At 39.1% G+C, this 22,485-nt stretch overlaps 1 long non-coding RNA gene across 2 annotated transcripts in view; it reads right to left on the bottom strand.

Moving 5' to 3' along the window:
- Positions 1-22,485, bottom strand: part of LOC127534823 (uncharacterized) — a 132,026-nt gene that overhangs the window by 43,757 nt on the left and 65,784 nt on the right. For both annotated transcript variants that reach the window (XR_007943401.1, XR_007943400.1), the window contains exon 2: positions 22,331-22,414. This is a non-coding gene — a long non-coding RNA (uncharacterized LOC127534823). The remainder of the gene's footprint in view (positions 1-22,330; positions 22,415-22,485) is intronic.

Raw genomic sequence — 22,485 nt, 5'->3', positions numbered from 1 at the left:
TCGTACCTTGCACACTTTGAAGATACCCTGTGCCAGATGCAGCAAAGCAGCCCCAAAACATTACTGAGCCTCCTCCACGTTTCACCGTAGGGACAGTGTTCTTTTCTTCGTATGCTTGCTTTTTGAGTCTATGAACATAGAGTTGATGTGCCTTACCAAAAAGCTCCAGTTTGGTCTCATCTGTCCAAAGGACATTCTCCCAGAAGCTTTGTGGCTTGTCAACATGCATTTTTGCAAATTCCAGTCTGGCTTTTTTATGAGTTTTTTTCAGCAGTGGTGTCCTCCTTGGTCGTCTCCCATGAAGTCCACTTTGGCTCAAACAACGACGAATGGTGCGATCTGACACTGATGTACCTTGGCCTTGGAGTTCACCTTTAATTTCTTTGGAGGTTGCTCTGGGCTCTTTGGATACAATTCCAACGATCCGTCTCTTCAATTTGTCATCAATTTTCCTCTTGCGGCCACGTCCAGGGAGGTTGGCTACTGTCCCGTGGGTCTTGAACTTCTGAATAATATGAGCCACTGTTGTCACAGGAACTTCAAGCTGTTTAGAGATGGTCTTATAGCCTTTACCTTTAAGATGTTTGTCTATAATTTTTTTTCGGATGTCCTGGGACAATTCTCTCCTTCGCTTTCTGTTGTCCATGTTCAGTGTGGTACACACCTTTTCACCAAACAGCAGGGTGACTACTTGTCTCCCTTTAAATAGGCAGACTGACTGATTATGAGTTTGGAAACACCTGTGATGTCAATTAAATGACACACCTGAGTTAATCATGTCACTCTGGTCAAATAGTTTTCAATATTTTATAGAGGTACCATCATTTTTGTCCAGGCCTGTTTCATTAGTTTGTTTTTTTAAATAATTATGTTAATCAACAATTCAAAAGTAATGGCTGTTTTTGATTATTTAATTTTCAATACATTTTTATTTATTGTTACTTTTGTGAGTTTCAAGTGATTTCAGTGAGAATTGTGGGTTTTTCCTTCTTTAACTGAGGGGTACCAACAATTTTGTCCACGTGTGTATGTGACGATCAGTGTGTGTGAATCCTTCCTCTGTTACCCATATCACTCAAAAACCGACTCAGGGATTTGAATGAAAATTTCAGCGTCGGTCGGAAATGAGACAAGGACCAAGTGATTAGATTTCGGCAGTGATATGGCTTAAAGTTTGTATCAACGGATTTGTTAAGGATTTCCCATTGAGGTAGCGGCATGGCGTCTGATAGCTTCACGGTAACCATGGCAACAAGTGAACGCTACCTCAGTGGCCTGCTGACGATCACATCATTGTGATCCTACAACAAATCTACCACTGTGGACGTATTGGAAACGGCACAAAGAACAACTGATTAAATTGTGGGGGTGTTTCTGAGTCCCATCAATTCCTGTTGCCCCCTGCATAGTTAGGTCATGTCATATTAAACCAGTATCTGGCTGCTGCTAATGTCCCATCCTGGTGAGCCAGCTTTTGTGGAAATGGGTCGGAACGTTAAATAATTAATTTCGGAATAAATATTGTCAATTACAGCATTGAAACATGTTCTACAAGCTGGAAAAAATGTAGCTTTTTAGCAATTGTCACTGTCTCCCGCAATTTTATCACAACAAATAAGCTTAAAACATCGCAACTTTGATCGCATTTTTTTAGAAAAGTTGCCGCGAATTCAGGCATTTTCGGCCGCAACAATCACGAAAAATGCCCGCAAAATCCTTGAGGGACTGATATATATATATATATATATATATATATACACACACATATATATGTATATATGTATAGAAATTTTTTGGTGGGAAAAAAAAATGTTAAAAAAATGAATTTTGCTGGATTTTGGTTGATTTTTTTTCCCAAATATTCTTAAAGAAAATATTAGAACTTTTACTAATATATATGGAATCACTTTAGATATTTTTAGGATATCTTTGAAATATATTTATTCATTTTTTTCAATTTTGAGATTTTTTTATGTTTTAAATTATTATTCCTTTCAACTTTTAATTTTCTTCCTGAAGATTTTGCAAATTTTTATAAATTTGGGGATTTTTGCTGAATTTTTGATTTTTTTTTCAGACAAGGCAACAATATATTTTGGTGCTGTAGATGAGGACAACAGGAGGGTTAAGGCACCTAAGCTTGACAATCCTGGTAAAATATAGCTTAAAATAAGTTCCCCAGCTAATTTTAAGATCTCAATATTCTAAATGTCATATCTTATTTCAAGAAATTTCACCAAGCCATTTTTCACTTGTTGTATTGGCAGATTTTTTCACTTATTTCAAGGTAAAAGTTTGATGAAATATTTTTTTTTTCTTGTTTTGAGAGAGGCTTTTTTTTCTAGTGCATACTGCTAATTAAAGGTTGTGAGTGCTGTCAGAGCATTTAATCACAGATTTATTCATCATTCTGTAAGCAGTATTCTCAGCACGGAGACGTCTTTTTCTATATTTTCTCTTTTATTTTAGTTTATCTTACACATTATCAATAACCCGATCTCCTGTGTCTCTGCTAATTTGTAAATCAAGTCATTGTTATTGACATAGTAATTCATATGTACAGTATTTCTTTATGAATTTTCTGATCTCATTAAAGTTGGAATGTATACTCTTCAGTTGCAACTATACATTTACAAGAACTATAGAAAACATCTTATCTTAAATTCAGTCAGTTTGCAAGTTTCTGCACGTGACTGCCTTTTGGAAATTTACATTTTCTGTCCTTGCTTTGTCTAGCTCTACTATTTCCCAACAACATGTCAGTAAAAGTAAGTTCAATTGCCGGAGAGAGAGTGTTTGCGTGTCAGGTAGATGTGTTTGTGTGGCTGCATGAGTGTAAAAGAGAGAGATATCATCCCCACGGCATTATCACTGCTGCAGTATTTAGTGGCACCCAAGGCTGTACCTACCCGTTTACAGAGAGGAAGGCAGGTTAATGAAAAACTATTGATTCTTTCTCTGTATCCCAGGAGATGAGGGAAAGTAACACTAATACTTCCGAACTTTGTTTTCCTCTTCTTTTGACATCCTGACCACTCAGGGGCTACGCCGGGTGCAGGGGCGACAGGAGAACAGAAAAGGGGGGAATCCATGTGAGCGGTGATGCCGTCAGGGGCGTTTAGTGAACAATAAAGGGAAGACAATGAAGGTAAGAGGGAACAAAGGGAGCAGTCAACCCTGGACCAGCGCTGTTTCCCTCATTCACAGAAGGAGAGAGAAAAAGACAGTGATCCTGTTCACTGAATGTCAGTTTCACTTCACTCTGAGCAGCAGGTCATGATCCCTCACTACTCTGTATCACCTGAAGGAAAAGGGAGATCCCACCAACTTTGGCTCCTCAAATTTTGTTTGTATGGCTTCAGAGTATTTTCAGACCTTTATATGTGAGGTCTGTATGTATACAGACTTCTGCAGCTTCAGATGGAGCATGCAGAAAAGCAGATAAACTGTCTCAAGTTATTGAAATTGGACAGAGACGCTCAGGACAGAGGCACATCTGCTAGTCTTTCCTTTTCCAAGTCAAGCGTGTTTTCCATCCCAAATGTATTTTCAATCAACACTAAAATAAAGTCAGCCTAGGTTGGAACTAAAAACTAGAAGTCAAATTAACTGCCACTTGGTACACCTGTTATACCTTTAAAGGGTTGTATGAAAGGGGCAGTAGACTCTGAACAGGCTACATCCACACCAACATGCTGTTTGAAAAAGCAAACAATCTTCGACAATATTGGAGTTTTAGGAAATTTCTGAGATTGTAATTCTCCTCTATACTAACATGCCTTTAAAACACACATCACACGATCATTCATGTGTACTGGGCATGTGGGTGCCAGAAAAGGCTGGTTGCTTAGTTTAAGAAAACGCTACAAAGGAAGTACAGCAATGGCGAAAAGTGACATCATAGATTCCCTTCACTGTTCAACAGCTTTAGCACAGACAAGGCCAACAACACCTGAAATTCAATCTCCATGTTGAATCAACCAGCGGTAGTCAGGGATGATGTCTTTGATTTCTTCAGGGAAATTGCCATGTGGCAAGTTTATTTCAGGAAAGAACATGTACTGAAACTTACGACTCAATCAGTTTCAAAAGTCTCTAGTTTTTCCAGAGTAACACAAAAACCTGGAGTTTTCAAACTCTAACAGAGTCAGCAAAGCTTTGAAACTTTTCCATTTAAAGGGCTGTAAAAGACCAGAGTAGTGCACAGAAGCTATGCATTTTAAAATGAAAACATAATGGCATGGACAGACAATGATGTGGAGAACATGCAAACTGCACACCTAAAAGTTCCATCCAGGCAGCAGGTTGAAGCTCCGTGCTGAAAGGTGACTAAGCTGTGCTAACCAACTGAGGAGTCCTGCACATCTGTCATAATAACTGAGTACTAATGTCTTTAGGGGCTCAGCTTTCCTAACTGAGACAACATATCCCTGATAATGTCACAGAGGTTATCATTTCAGTTTAGGCTTTAAGATTTTTTTAGGATTGAAGATGTGAGAATTTTTCTTGCAGAGAGAATCTAACAAAGACATATCAAAATAAATTATGGGAGGTGCAGAATTGAGAGTTTCTGGAGCTTGACCCATAAAAGGAACTAATGGTCTCCTGCACATTCCTCAACTTTATCGATGTGCACTACTTCATCACAGGAGCTTTAGTCTTTTAAAGGCGCAAACTGAAAGAAGTGACTTTAGAAAAGAGCAGTATGAGTCAGTCCTTGTTGGATGAACTACATTCTACTGCTATTGTTTAAGGCATAAAACCAAACCACACACAGCACCAGACTGTCCTCTGTTCACTGGATGATAACTGTAGTCTTGCCGTGTTTCACTGCGTGTCACTCCATGTGAGATGGATCTAATAAAATTTTGGCTCCACTCTGTCAGACAGTTAATTGTATGATGAATACCTTGTGGATTGTAGTGCTTTAATGCAATATGTTTCAAAAGTCACACTGAGAATGTGGCTCTAAATTCCTGAGAATTTGATGCAATCTGTCTTTCATCGGCTGTTGGTGAGCACGTCTCACTATGCAATCTGGGACCATTATTGGGATTAATGACTACAGATTTTCAGACATTCATTTCTACTTGTCGCCACGTCAGTTTTCATCAGGAACTGCCAGAAACTGTGCAGCGTATTTGAGGTCCTACAGGGTTCCTACCTTGTATTGCAAAGTCTGAGATTTAATCTTCTGGTCTGGATATGTGTGATGAAAAAAAGATGATCAAACCATTTTTGTATTTCCAGACGGTTGCCCCTATTCTGTTCTCTAAAATATAAAATTCTGAACTTCTAAAAAATAAATTGAACATAAGCAGAGTGTTTTTCGTGGTGTTTGGAGCAGACAGCAGCCCAGCCAAGATGTTTACCACTGTGTGAGGGAGTGCAGGCCAGAGCGAGCTGGATGTCGTCAAAATCAAAGGCGCGAAGTACGATGAGCGTCTAAACAGTTCTGCCCCAAGTTTATCTATAAATGTACCAAATGTGAACGTCCATAAACAAGTTACTTTGAAAGAAAATACTTCAATAACTTTGAGTTGCCTCGATACATACCATCACAAATAACTAAATGTCAAGCTTGTCTGAACATTTCAGTCAGGCGCTGATGTAGCTATCAGAAAAGTAAGCAGACCGTTATTTCTTCATTTCTGGTTCCTATTTACAAAAGAGAAAATGGGAAGCAATAATACAATGTAATTTATCCAATCTGTTGTGGAAAAATAGTACAATTTTAGATCATTTTAGGTTTGCAGGTTGAAAAAAATGTTTCACATTGAAACGGTCTTGATTTGTATCAGCAGCTCAAGCCCAGAGAGCATAAACTGTCAGAATGCACCAAAAAGTCATGTCATCTTAAATCATCAACTTCATCATCAAACTATTTCCGCTCAGTCACCTCTAATTTGCTTGAATTATTTATAGCAAATGGGTACTGATAAAGATATTTGTGAAACTTTAGCTTAATATATCAAATAGTTTCCAGTTGTGACACTGAACTACATTTGGCTCAGTAAATACCACTAATTGATTATCTTGTTTTTGGTTGTTGTGTCTGCTCCAAAATGGGACTTTTAACAAAGGCTTAAATTTTTTTCTATGTATATTTCAACTCACCCACAATGAATGATGAGAAAATAGGGAAAATTTTAGGCTTTTATCTTTTATGGTTCCTCAGATATTGCCATTCAAACATAGCCTCAGATTTGAATGTGCAATAAAACACCTTGAAAGTGGGTCGACAGGCAATATTTTAAAAAACATTTAAAAGCATCAAGCCAATCAGACACTTTACACAACTTGACGGCGGGATTTCAAAACGAATTATTTATATTGTAAGCATCTAGTTGGATACACACAAATGTCAAATATAGTGTGAAAAATCTACCGTGAAGTCTGGAAATCTGAGTTTGGAAAAGTGTGGAGCTGAAACCCTGGCCTGAAGCATTTTGTAGGTTTTCCAATATGACTATAGCCCAAGGATAAAAACTACAAATTGCCTGTAAAGGATGACAGAGATCAATGACTGCAGGACACAGACTCTGTCGACCCTTCTACCTCCCTGTGTGGTCTCTCTCTCCTGAGCTGGAGGTCTTTCTCTGGGTGCATTCTGTGAGTCAGTGAAGGGAGAAATTGTCACCCGTCAGCAATCAAACAAAATGAGCCCCTGCCTGGCAAACTTCATGGTGTTCTGTTTTGATCCTCCCTTGTCAGTTACTTGTGGGTGTTAGGAATAAAACAGATGATAGTGGGTAAATTTAGGCATCTGTTTACAAGATGCACTTTGTTTGGGCACTTTGACAAACTCACTGCATCAGCAGATCTGCTTGGTGGAAGACTGTACTTGTACTGGCCGCTTCCTGGGATGTATTTGGTTACAAATATAGATTGCTGGAAAGCAAAAAGTGCACTTGGTTAGACGAGCAAATAAATGCATTTACATTTGACATTTACAGATATATCAAGCGGCAAATTTGCATTGAATCCCATGATGCATCATCATGACAGCCTGAAAGTCCCTCTTAACCCATATGTGAACCTTTTGTATACAAAGTGCTCTTATGTGGTTTCTATAACAGAGAATATTTCTGCAGGTCACTTAAATGTTGTACTTGTTGAAATTAAAGCTCATGCGTTCGAGAGGAGGTCCCTGCCTGTTACAATTACTGCTATGAGAGGGTGACAAAGAACTGCCAATTTAGCACAGCAGGAAGACACATACAACCACCCACTCACACACTTGCATAGTTACACACAGACTTTTGTCAAATGTACTTTCATTTCCTTGTATTCATGCCATTCTAACAACGTCGCTGAAGGAATAGAAAGTTCTTTCTTTATTAGAGTTAGATGAGAAGATTGATAACCCTCTCGTGTTTCTATACCAAGCAAGAAGCTGCAGCTGGTTTCACCGGACAGAGACTGGAAAAGGGGAGAAACAGCTTGCCTGGCTTCATGCAAAGGTAACAAAATCTGCTTATTAGCATCTCTTACAGTCACTGATTAACAGTGATAGAAGAAGTACTGACAGTACAATGCAATATATGCATGAATACAGAACATATTATCTATCACAAGTGAACATTTGCATCAAAAATACAAGTAATTAAAGAAAGAGTAGTTGTTTTGGTGAGAAAATGCCCTATGCACATGATGTATGACACTGTCAGATGTATCAATTCAAAGGAATTCTTTACTGTTGGCTAGTGTAACTACTGTATGCATTATTCAGGAGTTTAGTGCAGTGGTTCCAAACCTAAGAGTAATCTAACAAGTCATGAGAGGATTATTGAAAAGACAACAAGAAAAATTTAATCAAAAAGTTCATTTATCTTTAACGTTTGTGACAATTCTACCTTTAGGGGCCTTGAGTAATTGTCCAAATAATAAAGTTTTAACAATGTTAACATGTCAATATGGTGTTTTTTTTAATGCTGGAAGACATCATAAGTGAAAAAAGTAGTCAGTAGCATGCCTGAGCAGTTCCACCTTGACAATGCAGTGTACCAAACGTTTAAAAACATGGATTCAGACTTAAAAGGTTTCACGCGTACCAAACCTAAGGAACCAATCCACTATCTTACAGGGTAGAACTTTCTGTAGAAATGCTCTTCTTCAGAATCAGATTCAGGTTAAAATGCACATGGCTGAATTACTTCAATGTCACAACTTGCCATTTTGTAGAGTAGATTAACAGAGTTTGAGCAGTTCAAGGTGAGCTGGTGTGAGTGGGGAGAAGCATTCTAGAGGAAGCAATGATGTCCTGTTGCATCTGAGCAATTTAAAGCAGACAGGGATTATTCTCATGGACAAAAATTCTAAATATGTAACTTTGATATATTGAGCAGTACCTTGAGGGGTTAAATTGATTAGAGGGGTTTTAATATGCTGTTCAGTAGTTTAGTGGAGTTCCTATGACGTCATGACGTGACTGAGATGATTGATTAGGCAAAAACAAAGAAATAATTTCTTCTCCTCCTAAATTTTCTGTGATCTTTAACATTTCTATGATAATTGTACCTTTTGGGACCATGATAAATGACTTAAATGAAAGAGATCTGATGGGAATTCTGTCACACCCTTTCATTTTTCCATTGTGTTCATTCTGGACCTGCCATCTCTCTGGCTGTAGAAGAAATAAAGTCAGGTGTGCTGGAGTTGGAGCAGAGCCAAAGCAGCTGCAACCAGTTCAATAATCCAGACCTCTATATTTATCTGGATATGCCTCTTCCACGCTGTCACACTGTAGACTCTGCTACAGTAACTTATACTGCTTTCAAGCCAAACTTTCTGCTACCTTGTAGCCCCGGGTTCTGTTTTGCTCCTCTGAGTTATTCCTGAGTTTCATCTTTCTTATAGACCTCATATAGACCTGCTCCGACTCCAGTCCCTGTACTAAACTCATCTCTTGGGAATCCCTGCCACGGTACCCTGGAAGCCTGTTCTGTCCAGCCACTTTGGATCACTCTGCAACCTGCCCAGTTCCTCAGTCTTGGCACGCAATTTGATTGATATCGGCGCATTCAGTGGCCGTTATCAGTTGTTATCACTCCCAAAGATATGGCTAGAAGGCAGCCCTCTCCACCTGCTGGTGTGCTCAGTAGGCCGTTATCACCTCATTAAATCATGGTGATGGTGTAGATCAGACACATATCAGCGTTCACTGAAATAGCATTAAAATCCACTTTCAAAGGGGTCGACTCTGAACATTCAGACTGGGGTAGGTGTGACATGTGGGACAGTTTTACTGTTGAGGCTCTGAGGATCACATTGCTCAAGACCACAGACTGGTGACTACACAGCGAGTGAAAGAGAAAGTTGCATAATAGACAAATTAGCACATTCTAATTTTTCTTTTTCAATCAGGAATCAGTTAACAGTGATGATATCAAATGGGCAGAATTTAAAAAATGCTGAATATTGGATCTAATAATTGTCACGCGGTAGCAAAAAGTACATTTGTCAGTGAGGCATAGTGAAGTAGTAGTTTATGATATTTAAGAACAGCTCTTCTGTTTATGTACTCGGTGACACTGCAGCACTGCTCATTAACGCTAAGGCCTTTACAGTGTGGCCAGCACTGCAAAAGCGGCAGACAAAGAGCAGAGAATCTTAAGAAATTTCAGTTGAGCACCAACTTTACTCTAGTTGAAATAGATTAATTTCCATACAACCGGCATACTGCACGTATTAGTTTTAGAAAGACAACATGCATTCATGAATAAAGTGGTTTGCAAATTGCCATATAAAGATGAAGCTTAAAAAATATAAAGTTACACTGAAAAATAAATCAATTCCCAAACAAAAACTAATCTCAAAGTCTGCAAACAAGGTTGTGCAACTTTTAGTTAGTTTTACTTAGTTTAGACCGCTTCTACAATGGCAGAATCCAATTATACAGAAATCAATAACAGCAGTCAGAGAGCATGTGCTCCAAAGTGACTTGTGGAGCTCACCAAATTTAATAGAGGAGAGTCCAGACCATAGACTGTACCAAACATCGTTGGTTTTGTTGTTATTTCAACTCATTGCATTCATACTTTAGGTGCACAGCCAGTTTCACAGTCTGAAAGGTAATCACATAGAAACTATGAGTAAGCTACGGCCTGAATGAAACTCAGGAAACTTTGTGTGTGTGTGTGTGTGTGTGTGTGTGTGTGTGTGTGTGTGTGTGTGTGTGTGTGTGTGTGTGTGTGTGTGTGTGTGTGTGTGTGTGTGTGTGTGTGTGTGTGTGTTTGGATTGATATGTTGGTGTGCCCACAATATATTACATAGGAAACTTTTCACAACATTTTCCAGTTTTTCTATCATTTTACTTAAGGGCTTGGCCAAACCATTTTCTTTTTTCTTTTCTTGTTTTTTTTTTTTTTTTTTACAGTACCACACTTGATTTAGGTTATCATAAGCAAAAACAGAAAATCGATTTCCAGCCTTATGCAAACAACATTCACATTTATCTAAGTTGTGACCCTGCAAATCATTTTTAAAAAATGCTATCTTTTCAAAGCTGTGCTTCGCAAGCAGATCTAAAGCACAGAATATCAGAAGACAGAAACAGTCATTATAGGTTGAAATGGTACCAATATTTTATCCTTAAATATAAATATCTTGGTATAACCTTGTGATGGACTGCAACCTGTCCAGGATGTACACCACCTCTCAACCAGTGTCAGCTGGACTTGGTTTCAACCTCCTACAGCTCTCTACAAGGTAAAGTATAGTGGATGGATGGATGGATGGATGGACAGACGGTGCAGTCTCATTCTAAATCCCCAGAACTGCAATTCTCAGTGTGTTTTTTGACCAGACACTGCCTATATAAGCACATTAAATATAGACTTCAGTCCCTTTTTCTGCAATGTACAAACATTTCAAAGATCAGACTGTATCTTTAACGACCTAGAAATTGTTATTCACCTCACTTCTGAACTTGAATTATGTATCTTCGTGCTCTCCAGAATCTGTAAAAACTATCTCTATTCTGCTAACAGTTCATTCAAAGCTTAGTCACAAGGGAAAACAAAGTCTGGCTACCTGTTGGTTGTTCAACTGATTCTGAAAACTCACTAAGAACATCTTTTAAATAAGTCATCAGCCACTAGCCAGCTGCAGTGCCTGACTGTACTCTGATGTAATGGATATGATACAAAGTGTTTGATCTCTTTATTGCATAACAGATCAATACTGTTCTGACTTTCTGGATCCTCTGGCTGGAATACATAGGTACTGGATGAATAATTCAGTAGTAGTAGTAGTAGTAGTATCATCATCCTGGAGCGATCTGGTTTAATTACTGTTACAGCAGCATTTCTGACCTGTCAAGAATAAAAGTCTGAGAGATATACATTGAATACTTGTAATATTATGGCTCAGAGTGCAAAACTGCCACTAAATTGCTCGTAAAGCCTCAATTTACAATATCAGAGTCTCCACTGGGTGTCGGCTTGATAACTGGTTAAATATTAATACAGCATACAGGATGCAGCGCTGCTCACATGCTGTAAGGATTAAATATATTTCAGTTTTCTGACAGAGGCCACTAAAAATCACAACGGCAACCAAAACACATGATTACATGATGATATTCAGCATGAAGCTACATGCTGTGTTTCTGCTCTATTTGAGTGCAGAGAGATGATTGCGTGGGCTTGTGTGTCTCCTTCCAATGAATGCATGCACACATCTATATATACACTACATCCATGTAGGTTTTCTATAAATAAGCATATACATATGGATAGCAGGAGGAGGCAAACATAAAATGAGCTCTTTATTATAGGTTGTATGTGGGAGGAAAAGCCTCCAGTCAGAGGTCTGTGTTGAGTTTTACGTAGATGCTGTCTAATCTACCATCACCTCCCTTAAACAGTATGTGCACAGCTTCATGCCAGCGCTGCGTCCTTGAATGTGTGACTCTTGCAGAATGGAAAGAAGCTGGAAGAGACAGAATAGAGAGCAGAAGAGGGAGCATAGGAGGGACGGGCAGAGAAATTATTCAAATGACGGTTAGATTTGTAGCACCAAAAGGCTCCTCATTAGCATAACTTCAAATCCTTGCCGCTCCAGTCTTAATAATACATGCGCTTTGAGTCTCCCCGTGAATCACCTCACTCTCTGTAATACTTCTGTTTTTTGTATTTGTTATGAGCCGACGGGATGGGGAGCTGTGTGTGGGGGTTGAGAGGCAGGAAAGAACACACGCCCTCTTCCTCTCCCTTGTCTCGAGGGATGAGATGGTGGGACATCCTAATCTTTGGTTTATTAAACTTGGCCTTGTGTCTTATCTGAGAGACAGACCAGTCAGACCAATTAACATTCCAGTACAGTGATTCTGCAGCCTGAGAACACGAGGCTGGACTCCCTTCCTTCCTCTTACACAAACAGACACACACTCAAACACACACTATAATTACAAAGCATACACATACTGTACTGTATGCATGTGCACACACATACATTCTGTACTAACTATATGAAAATACCCCAGTAAATGTATATTTATAGGACACACACATAAAACACAGGGTGGCGGCGACAAATGAAAGCACACAATCTTCAGCTCACAGAAGAAAGTGACACTGGGGTTTTCAAAGATACAATAAAAAGAAGCAATAATGTAGCAGAGATTTATTCTGGCCTGGCTTCACTGGGTCTCTCTGTCTGTGAAGAAACAATGGAAAAGGGAAACAGATGGTGCCCGAGAATACTAGTATGAGTTTGATAGAAGGCTTGAAGCACAAAAAAAACACATAATCTTCCAAACTTGTGTTTTCCTACAGAAATATCTGTGTTAACTCCAATAATTCCTATACAGCACTACTCACATAAAGTAGAATGGCTACTGTATAAAATCATGCTGCCATTCTGTTAAAAAAAGTCCTAAATAATTCAGTCAGTCAGTTTGATCCACCTGTGACAGGATAGATGAGCTACTGTTAGGCTTAAAACAACTACAATTAATATTTGATATGAACAGCAGCCTAAATGAATACATGTAGGTGAATGGTATCACATGTAAAAACAAACCCACAGAGAATTATCACTTGTCACAGTCTGCAGCTGTTTTCAGTGAAAATGGTTCTGATCTAGTAACTCGCCACCTGTCCAGCACCAAAACGCAAACAGGCAGCTATCAGGAGAACCTAGAGGAGCACCAGGGGCTAAATAGGCAGCTGTTTTCCCTAAAAAGAGAGCTAGAAAGAGAAGGGGTATTAAAAGAAACGTTAAATTGTCGCAACATATTTAGCTTTAAGATTTTATGTGTAAAATACCACACAGAACATCTGAATTTGGACCTTCAGATTTCTCCATAAAGGGCAAATGGAACACATTACCGAACACATTTTAGTTAATTGCATTTTTTCCATGCATCACAATTAATGTATTTTCTTCTTAGTATTTCTCTGCCATTCCATGTCTGTTACATGTTGAGGCTTTATGAGAATGAAAACTGTATTTTCACTGCACTGTGTGCATAAAATGAGCTACAACTAAAACATTTGTTCATTATAGATGAATAAGTTGGTCATTTTCACAGTTTATCAATTAGTTGTTTGTTTTGTAATTGTCAGAAAAATGTGAATCAGTGTTTCTTAAAGTTGAAGCTGACATCCTAAAAGTACTTATTTTGTCCAGAATCCGAAGATATTCAGTTTACTCTCGTAGAGGAGGAAATAAATCACAACATGTTCACATTTTAGAGGCTAGAGTCAGAGGGTTTTGACATGTTTTGGAATAAACTTTTAAAAATCTATAAATGAATGAATGAATGAATGAATTCCATTCCATTCAGTTCATATCAATTCACTTCATTTGATCAGGCTGCCAAACCATGACTTCAAGTTAAGTGTAAAGTTGCTCTTTGCTAGCCATTGACAGTAAGTACAATGATGCATGATTGCCAATGGCAGATTAGCACATGTTTAGATATTACAGATGTAGCTTCAGTAATCTACAGTACATGTAAATGACAAAACATATGACAGAAATGACACAAAAGATTAGGTTCATATAACTGATGTCGTGGATTTGAATTGGCTCTGGGGTTTTGTCAATTGTCTCTTTTTTGTGTCTCTGTGCACTACAAAGTGTCTCTGGCAACAATACCAGCTTGGACACGACAATTTTTATTCAGTAAAATTACAATGATTCTTTGCTCTTCTCACATATAACTGAAAATATATTAACACTTCCATATTGGTGTAAAACACAGAAGAACTCGAGCCAGTTGGGAGGCAATCAGATGATGGAAACTTGAGTTTCCTCGCTGTAGCAGAATGAGAACAAAGCAATCCCATTAATACAGACACACTGTACATTCTCAATTTCCCCCCATTTGGCACTTAAGAAGGCGAGACTTTGGTCAGTGTCCTCATATATCATTTTTGTCATAACAGGCAAAATGAAAACTGCGGTATTAAAACAGAATTAAGGTCTCTGAAGGGCTGTAGCTGTATGAGTGAATTCATATAAAGGGAAAGCTGTGCAGTCGAAAGAGGTCAAAGACTTTGAATAATGAATGTAAAGGGTGACATATTACAACATCACTTTTAAAAGTTGAAGCTTTATTTGATTTAAAATGCTATTTGTGTTGATAATCAGCTGAGTATTTCTCTGCTGTCCCTTAAGTATACTGACAGTCAATAGAAACTTTGTGGTAGAAATGTACTCAGAATTCTACTTGTAGGGGGGTTGTAATTATTCATTGTGGATTTACTGATGATCTAGTGCCCTGGTAGTTGAGATAATGATGAGTTGTCATTTTGTCATGATTCATTGCACATGGGTTGGTCACTTTGCAAAAGTGAACCAAATACACACCAAGCAATACTCAGTGAGTATCTGCACAATTTGAGAATGGGTTTTGAAGGCCTATATAAAGGCCCAAAAAAAGCCACCATTGTTAGTCCAGTGAACAGCATCATGCCGCGTCTATCACATGAACAACGTCTCCGGGCACTGGGTATGGTGGAGGCCGGTTTGAGCTACAGTGATGTAGCCAGGCGTATGGGCTGTTCCCAACCCACAATCAGAAGCCTGGTCCAAAGCATGCGCCGACGGATTGCTGCCTGCATCGAAGCAAATGGAGGCCATACTCGGTATTGACTGTTGTGACTTTGTGTTTGGCAGGTGCCGTTTTCTTTTGTGAAATTCTTTATTTTGAAATCATTCTTGAAACTTTAGATTTTTGTTTCTGTATGCCAATATGCTAAAGAAATGATTCATATGAAGAAAATCCAGTTTCGGGCTTCAAAATAAAAATTATGTTGAAAAATATGGTCTCAAAGTTTTTAATGACTGTCAGTGTATATTTACCAGGAAGGTGAAACACACATACAGGTTCACACTAACCTCAAACACCTCAGCAGTTTCCCAGTACATACTCCTTTGTTTGGTGGAGTGCCTGGTTAAATCAAAAGGACTGCACTTGGGTAGTAAATATATATTCAAACAGGCATACTGCTTTCTTCGATTGGTAAACTGTGGCTACTTTTTTCATGTTAAGATGGAAACATAAAAGCCAAACAAAAATGCAGACAAGTCAACTTGAGAGGACTCTCAGGCAAGCACATTCATTGCTTTGTACGTCTGTAGTGATATACATAAAACAAAGTGGCGGAAAGAGCCTGAAAGTCTTCCCGCTGCCTGCTGGGCCCCTTAATGACAGTCTAAACTACGCTATATGTGGTGATAATGCACTGAGTTGTACGCAGGGCTACTACCACATCTTCTCCACACTCCATCAGTGTGCGAGGCCGTGGGTGTGCGTTCCCCATCAGCAAGGCGTGAGGCATGAAGGACGGCCAGCCGTACGCACCACACAGGAGATCCCCGGATTAGTCACGCTTGCCGGCTCTCTGCTGCTGCTACCCTCTGCTGCATCACCAGCACGCATCCAAATACAGTCTCAAAACACCACAGCAAGGGCAGCGTTGCGCAACCCGCTGTCATATGCACACAGTGGAAATAAACAGTAAGCTCTGTCATAGTGTGTGCGAGTAGCTAAATGTAGTTACAAATTACATTGCTATCAACATGCATCAAGTATATGGTGCAGGTTTTATTGTGCTTTTTGCAACACTTTGAATATGTTTTGCATTTCCTATCAACAGTTTTTGCCTTACCAACTGCAACCAATGACAAAAAGCTCTGACAGTAGCCTGTACCAGCAGCAGCTCTGCCTGGCTGTGGGTTCAGTTTGGTTTAAGTTATGGTTGTTTCTGTGGTGTTGTGAATATAAATAGTAGCTTAACTGTTGTTCTTTCCAGCTCCTGTCAACATTCGCTAAAAAAGCATCGTAAAACCAGACACCCCACATTTCAACCACAAATCCTGCAATTTATTTGATCCAACAATTTAGTTTATATCAAAATATTTGGAAAATCACTTTCCCAATAGTTCTTATTGTCTTTAGTTTAGCATTCTAACACTAAACTAAGCTAGTGACAGTCAGGGCAAACATCCTACCTACTTAACAGCATGTTGGTGTCCTGACATTTAAGTATTCAACTTAAAAGTACAGCCTCACAGAGCTGTTTCTATACTGTAATGACACATCCTCTTTTTAAGATGCAGCAAAGTTACATTTCTCCTTCTTGGCAGGAGAGAGACTGAAAAAAGTTACAAACCATGCAGAGAGGAGAAATTGGAAACATCGTCAGAGTAAATGGTGACCTTTTCTGTCAACAGACCAATATTTCAACTCACCACAGAAATACCACAAAGCAGAAGCCCTGGGGAAACACTGACACTGACACTATTCACTGTAACACAATAAGAGAAAGTGTGGCAATGTCACAAACTGATGACAGCAGTCCTCTTGGGGTGGCACCATAAGTTGTGACCATTTAATAAAACACCCACAATTGTCACCCGTAACGCGAGGAGCTATGTGGATGTTCCCTCTGCACACCTCCAGAGGATGTAATTATTACTGAGAGCAGCTGTAAACATACGCCTTGATACTATATACAAACCACTCTACTGAAATGGGGCGGTTGGTCCCAAAGCATTTCCATAGTCGTACTAATGTGGTGCAGTGACAGAATGGGAATATATTTATAATAGCACGGTTCAGTGCTACAACTGAACCCAACCACAGTCATGTCTGGAGCCTCTGCAAATGTCAGCTTTACACCCACCACACTTCCAGCACCATGCTCATTTTGTTCTGAGGTCGAACATGCAACCTTCTAAGGAGGCTTTTTTCCCTTGTAAAGTGCTTTGCCGCAGATGAAATGCTAGAAATGACATGTTACAAGTATGGTTAGACTCATTACTCGAGTAAATGCAGACAGGAAGAACGCGAAGACTTTATCATTACAATCTGTAATTTCCTACAAAGATTGCACATTTGGCTGTGGACTGGAGTTGACTGCATGGCTAAAAAATACCCTTTCGCGCTCCGTCTCCACCAATTCATGGTGCCAGATCTAGTCATAAAATAGCTCCTCTCGCTTGGTGTACATAAACTTATTAAAGTAATTTTCCCTGGACCATTAATATGCCTTTGGTGCATAAAATGATAAACAGCAGCTGCAGACTCGCTCTGGCATTGAATGAATCAAAATGAGTAATAAACAATATTTGAACACTTCCTGAAGCTGAGGGACTGGATGACAAGAAATCATTTCACAAGCAACATGGCCTAAATGTCACTTGGAGCAGCAATTCTCCTGTGGACCTGTCCTTATTAATCATGTAAAGAATGTAATGTGAAAGAGGCATAGAGAGGATAAAAATAAAACTTAGAACTGTGCATATTTGCACAATGAATGTGATTAACTTTAATAACTTGAATAATTACTCTTCTGTCTTAATTATTTGGAAAGCAGGCCATTGCGGATCACTGGGCTATGGGCCAGCTGTCGCTCTTCCTTCAAATGAAAACAAAACATTGCTTTCTCATTGGTGTCAGTGTGAGTGAGACAGAAAGAGAGAGAGGATAGTGAAATACAGTAGGGAGAAAGCTGGTGAGTTAGTGGCTATGGGGCTGCTGGCCCTCAGAGACGGCCTCGGAGGCTGCCTTATTAAAAGTCCTCCTCTGCACATTCAACACCACAGTCAAGAGAAGAAACTTCAAAACTTTTTGGAACGGTTTTCACTTCCAGTCAGCTGAAGTGCGAGATAGAACTGAGCCAACTTATAATGTATGCCATTTGGTGAACACTTTTATCCAAAACAGAATAAGCGTGGGTGATCTGCAGTGGAAACTGAAAATCAAAGTTAGTGCCCAGCTACTGTTAGTGTCATTTTTTTTTTTTTGCTAAACATATCTGCAGATAACTGGATGTAACTGAGCTCAGTCAGATACCATGAAACTAGCTATTTAACTTTGTGTTTGTGTTGTGTTTTGTGCTGTTTATTACATATCTCTCATGAACTGGTCAAGTTACACAATCATAGTCATAAATCTAAAAGTTACTTTAGCACCATAGCAAGCTGGATTGTTAGCAGAGAGAACTTTCACTCTGTAAATGAATCAACTTTTTACACTTGTTAGTAGCAACACTAGCACGGTCACACAGAACACATATAAATATCTCAGACTACAGCTAACAACTACTTCCATTATCCACATTATTCCATTCTGTTGATTATTTTTCTCAATTTCTCAATTAACTAATTTTCTCTAATAAATGTCAGGAACAGGGTGACCTGATATCTAAGTGGATAGGGTGCAAATCACATGGGTGCAAATACCGTCAGCAGTAAGGCCACAGTTAGAATATGGACTCTTACTGGATCTCACTCCCCTGCCATCTTCCAACATTTTTTCTGTACGTCTCTATTGCTGCTCTTACACTAAAGGCAAAATAATTGTCTAAAATGTCAAAAATAAAATTCAAAAAAACAACAGGATCTATTAAAATTGATTGTTTTAATTCTTATATTTACAAACTAATAAAAGAATATCTGCTGTTTATTTGTCTCAATCGATCAAGCATTATGCATTGCAGTTAAGGCACTGAATCCGCAAGCCACTTATTTAAACCCTTAAAACTCACATCTGTATCACAAAATTATATATTAGACATTATTTCCATGAATATATTCCTTCCTGTTTTAAATAGCTTTGATGTAACCACACATTTGCATCTTCTACAATAAGCAAAAATGGACGCTACAGCTTCTAAGTTTTCAAAAAGCTGAGTTTAAACTGTGGAATATGTTAGAAGAATTAATTTTATTAATAATAACATTAACCTGTACAGCCCTGCTACATTAATTAAATCTTAATTAAATTTACAGCATGAAAAAGTGGAAATATATTCATCAAATATACTAAACAAGTTGCTCCTATAGTTCTGAAGTTCAGTTACATAAAACCTGTGAACACAAGTGTTTAAATCACTGAGCTGAGGCCTGGAGAGGTCATATTAGTTCATATAACTGGTACAGTGACAGTCGACCATAATTGGCCCCTTGCCAGTAGATTAATATGCATTCCCTCACTATTAAAGTGGCCTTTCTTAGAGAGGCTCCAGAGAATTAATTAAACCGATGCCATTTTAAGGGGCCAAGGATTTAAGGATAAAATGACCTTGATATGAGAGGCGGGTCTTGTGGATGGATTACTGCACTGTCCTTATGTCAGTGCACTTAACCTTCTCTGCCTCGCATTGACTCTGGAAGGGTTACAAACCAAACTTGTTGTAGCCTCAAATTTTCTGCAGATATAACAAAGGCTGATGCGGACAGTATTACCATCTGAAGGGCAGCTTCTTATCTTTTACTGAGAAAGGTCACACTGAACATGGTATTTACAAAGAAAAACCTGGCTGGATAAGATTCCACTCAGCTGCAAAGACACATACAAGGAGGTATAGATTAGATGTTTGTTGGCTGCCAGTATCAGCAAGAAAAAGAGTTTAAAGGCAAATTAAAGATGGACAGAGCCTCCATCCAGAAAAGTGAAGCCAAAGCAGAGGTGACTTGTAGTTCTTCTACCGGCCTACAGGGGGCGACCCATCTTGGTGCTAAAATTGGTCAGATTGTATATTCTGTAAGAAAATGACATTGCTTCTCACGTAATTTGTTACCCCAGTAAACACTATCCTAATGACTTTATGCATGTGTTTGCTCATTCTGAGTCTCCTTCAATACAGCATGATGTTGGTTTTGTATATGATGGTCTCATTTGAAGTAAAATCAACAATAAGGGTAGGGCTACTCAGTGACAAATTGCTATGCTCAGTCAAATCCACTGCTGGCTTGTCGAATCTGGTTTCAAAATAGCAGAACGGCAATGGGCAACCTTGATATTTGAGGCTTTAAAACAGTAGTGCACAAACCAACAGGTGACACACGTTGGCGATGTTTATCTTTTATATCCAGTCTATGGCTAAACATCACAAAGAGCAATTATTTTTGTTGCCATGCAACTAAAAAGCAACAAAGCAATACAATTCAAAAAAATAAATACGGACAAAATAAAGTTGCTGCTCTCCATGAAGGTAGAAAAAGAGAACAGAACAAAGATGATGCTAAAGTTCTCACTAGGAAACAGTTTAAAGTGTACTCATTTTCTTTAGCATGTGCAGCAATTACTTAGTCTTTCTTATTTTGCTTCTCTCTGTAATATTATATTAGGAAAATTCAACAGATCCCCTGGAAGGAATAAAAATTGCTTTGATAAATAATTTGCACAGCCTTCGAATTCAAAAAGTTCTCAAGAATCATCAGCGGAATGATCCCTGGTTGAACTGCAGGAAGCTTAAGGAGCAACTGAGTGAGTGTCCGTAATTTGACCTCTCTTAAAGCCAATCTGCTGTAAACAGTCAGTCCACAGATGACCATTTATTCCCACCTTCATGAATCATAAAAGAAGGATTTTTAGGGCTTTTGAGAGGTGGAAAATGAAACATGAAATGATAAAAACAAACTAACAACATTTCGGCTCTTAGCTGCTCACTGTAAAATGCTAACAGGCAATGAAGCAGCAGATGACAGTGAAGAATCACTCAGTGGTTCTGTCCCAGCAACCCTGCCTCTCAGGGGAGTAGCAGAGAAGACAAACCGGGGCAGAATCATCACTCCAGGGAGGGGGTTGGGGTGGCTTAATCTCCTGTCCCAGTGCCTTCAATAACCATGTCAGAGTCCGGCTGTCTTCACCATTTTGCGTGAATTTTTTTAAAGTCTTTAAATCTTCCCCTCATGTTAAAGCTGATATCTCGTCTGGAGCCAGGCCGTAATTCTTGGTTGAGGTGCGCAGATGCAGCTCTGGTGATGTATTGCTCCTTCAAGAACAGCCAACGCAGTAGCTCAGTTCCATTAAATAACAAGTACAAGACCAAGACAGAAACAAAGCATGACTTGTAGTTGGGATGTGCTTTTTCTTCAGCCAAACTACGCAAATGAGCAGTTTTAGCTGCCAGAAACAAGATTAAAGTCAGTAGTAAAAAGGGAACAACAAAGTGTAGTGACTCAATGCTAAAGTTAATCAATGGCTAAAAGAGTACTTCTGTCAAAGTAACTCAAGAAAAGGCTGGAAAAGGCTGACCATTTAGCTGATTTTTTTTTTTTCTTTTTCTCTTTCTTTTGTATCTTAACTTCCACAAATAGGTTCAGTTTCAGCTTATGGCTCCTGGGCAACCAACATCAAGGCCTGAATTGTCTGTCAGGTGGCAAGAAAACATTACTTGACTTCTTTGAAACAAGAACATCAGTACTTTGGAAGACAGTAAAAGAAAAGGCAACCCAGGAAAGCTGTTGAAAAGATCTTGGCCACTTCGGATCTGTGCAAGAAACTTTAACAGTGGAAACTAAGTTTGTTTCATTAAAACTGTCTGGTTCCTGTGTGTACTTTCAGCAGTGAGATGCACCTGCTACATAAATCCACTTGTACCAGTATACTACAGCCTAGCTGATTTGTAAAGAAGGACTGCACAGTGGATCGGTTGGTAGTACTGTCACTTCGCAGCTAGAAGATGTCTGGTTCGCAATCTTTCTTTGGAGTTTGCATGTTCTCCGTGTACATGCCTGGGTTTTCTCTGGCTACGCCGACTTCCTCCCACAGTCCAAAAACAAGCTAAGGTTGATTGGTAACTGTAAATTGTGTGTAAATCCAGGCCAAGGTGTCCCCTGCCTTTGTCCTAAGTTGGTTGCTTAGGACAAAGCAGCCTCCCACAGTCCAAAAACATACTGAGGATAATAGGTCATTCTAAATTGTTCACAGGTGTGAATGTGAGTGTGATTGTTTGTCTCCATGCGTGGCCCTGGTGATAGACTGGTGACCTGTCCAAGGTGCCCCTGCCTTCACCCTAAGTCAGCTGGGATAGGCTCCAGGATGGATGGATGGATGGATGATTTGGAAAGAGGAGGAACTCACCTTTGGTTCAGGAGAAAGACCCATACAAATATCAGAGAAGGTTGACATTTATTAGAGCAGAGTCACAACTCTTGAGCACTGCACCTGAAAAGACAGAGTGAAATACATTTTAGACCTCTGTGTCAATGAAATGAAAACAAGGAAAGATCAGAGTC

Source organism: Acanthochromis polyacanthus, chromosome 7 (assembly GCF_021347895.1).
Source record: "Acanthochromis polyacanthus isolate Apoly-LR-REF ecotype Palm Island chromosome 7, KAUST_Apoly_ChrSc, whole genome shotgun sequence".
Classification (NCBI taxonomy): Eukaryota; Metazoa; Chordata; class Actinopteri; family Pomacentridae; genus Acanthochromis; species Acanthochromis polyacanthus.
The sequence above is the reverse complement of the archived record's forward strand: the minus strand, read 5'-3'. Positions and strand labels throughout refer to the sequence as shown.